The following is a 2,238-nucleotide window of genomic DNA, read 5'->3' as shown; positions in this document are numbered from 1 at the left end:
ATATATATATATATATATATACTTGCTCTGCTAGTATATGTATATGTATACATATATATATACATATGAGAGAAAGAAGGAGAGGTGGACAAAGAAGTGAGGTGTTATCAGTTGCTTCATCCTTCTCTTTTCTCCCCTCTACTTTTCTCCTTTCTGTTCCCACTTCCTCTCCCCCCTAACCTGCTCGCCACCCCCAACAACACACAAACACCTCCACAGTAAAATATTTCACTTTGAAAGTTTAACAAACTGCATCCAACGTGCCTCACCTCACCCATTTAATCTGAAAATAATTTAAAAGTCTTGCTGGGGACAAGGCAATATCTTTAATGTTGGTGTCATGATAAAATACACTGAATATTCTTTGTAAAGAAAGTAACAAACTGGCAGAATCACTGGAATGCCAGGCAAAATGCTTTGAAGCATTTCGTGCATCTTCATGTTCTAAGTTCAAATTCTGCCCAGGTCAACTTTGCTTTTCATCCTTTCGGGGGTCGATAAAATAAATGCCAGTTGATCACTGAGGGTTGGTATAATCCATTTACCCACTCCCCTGAAGCTGCTGGTTTTGTGAAAAATTCAAAATCATCATCTTCATTATTATTATCATTATTATATTTTGGCAGTGAGCTGGCAGAATCGTTAGCATGCTGGACGAAACGCTAAGTGGTATTTCACCTATCGCTATGTTCTGAGTTCAAATTCCGCTGAGGTTGACATTACTTTCCATGCTTTCAGGGTTGATAAAATAAGTACCAGTTGAACACTGGGGTCAATGCCATTGACTTATCCCCTCCCCCACAAAAATTGTTGCCTTTGTGGCAAAAATTTGAATCCATTATTATTGTTATTATTATTATTATTATTATTATTATTATTATTATTATTATTATTATTAAGGTGGCAAGCTGACAAAAATCTTCAGCATGCTTGGCAAAATGCTTTGTGGCATTTTGCCCATATTTACATTCTGAGTTCAAATTCTGCAGATGTCGAATTTGGCTTTCATCCCTTTAGGGGTTGATGCTTGTGTGTCCTTGTTTTTCCCCTCTATGTTTAGCCCTCCCCCCTCCCTGTGGACAATAAAGAAATAAATAGTAGAAGACACTTGTCCAAGGTTCTTCAGAGTGAGGACTGAACACAGAACCATGTGGTTAGGAAGCAAGCTTCTTATCACACAGCCACACCTACACCTATAATACATGGTTATTTCAAAGCAATGTGAATGAATGAGTATTATATTTGACTGAGTAATATGAATGCTGAACGGTTAAAATCAATGTAACTGACTTAGCCTTTTCTATGCTGTCATGCGTTGGATGGTTTCACTAGAACTGGTGAACCAAGGGACTGCCCCAAACTCCAATGTTCTGCTTTAACATGGTTTCTATGACTGATATCCTACCTAATGCCAACCACTTCATAACTCGGTTTCTATGGCCTTCTATGGCTGATACCCTTCCTGATGCCAACCTGCTTACAGAGTGGACTGGGTGCTTTTTACATGGCACCAGCACTGGTGAGGTCGCCAAATAACTTGTTAGACAAAACCCTCACTTCAATTGAATGAGGAAGAGTATTGAGGGAGATAGATGGCTTTGTGCTAGGTGAAGAGAGGCTAAAGTATGATACAGGCACAGATAATATTTCTGTAGGAAAATATATGGTTATCCCAGCTGGAAAAGACAGAAGATGGAGGCGAAGGTGTTTCAAAATGCATTCATTACAATTTAGAGTGATTGCTTTCAAAAGATGTTTGAAGCTTTCAGTTGATCTAGAAATATTAATTTACTCAGCATTGAGTTGAGCTTTGATCAAGAACTTTCTAATCTTGATCATCCAAATTGCTTTTGTACAACAAAGTCAGCGTCATCTAAAGTTTCACTTTTTCCAAGAAAATGGTGGGGGATGGTTCTTTAAGGAAATTTGGCTGCTGTTTCTAGCAGGTCAATCAGATCGCATAGCGGCTCCCTTCTTGGTTGGTTGTATGTAAATCTGCTGTGTGAGTGTGTGTGTATGATCAGGTGTGGAGGGAATGTATATATGTGATAAGGCAGATGTGGTGGTGGTGGTGGTGGTGGTGGTGGATCCAGATGAGGAAGAATATCTATGTTCAACATATATATGTGTGTGTATGTATGTGAAGATTGAGTTAGAGTTTCAAGTTGTAGAGGAGCTGTGACAGGGAGAAGAGAGAAGAGAGAAAGAGGAGAATAAAATTATTTATTGTTGGCTTCT

At 38.7% G+C, this 2,238-nt stretch overlaps 1 protein-coding gene across 1 annotated transcript in view; it reads right to left on the bottom strand.

Moving 5' to 3' along the window:
• The window catches only part of LOC106881594 (protein fuzzy homolog), a 938,911-nt gene that overhangs the window by 56,257 nt on the left and 880,416 nt on the right, over positions 1-2,238 (bottom strand). The gene's annotated exons all lie outside the window — the stretch shown is intronic.

Source organism: Octopus bimaculoides, chromosome 5 (assembly GCF_001194135.2).
Source record: "Octopus bimaculoides isolate UCB-OBI-ISO-001 chromosome 5, ASM119413v2, whole genome shotgun sequence".
Classification (NCBI taxonomy): Eukaryota; Metazoa; Mollusca; class Cephalopoda; order Octopoda; family Octopodidae; genus Octopus; species Octopus bimaculoides.
The sequence above is the reverse complement of the archived record's forward strand: the minus strand, read 5'-3'. Positions and strand labels throughout refer to the sequence as shown.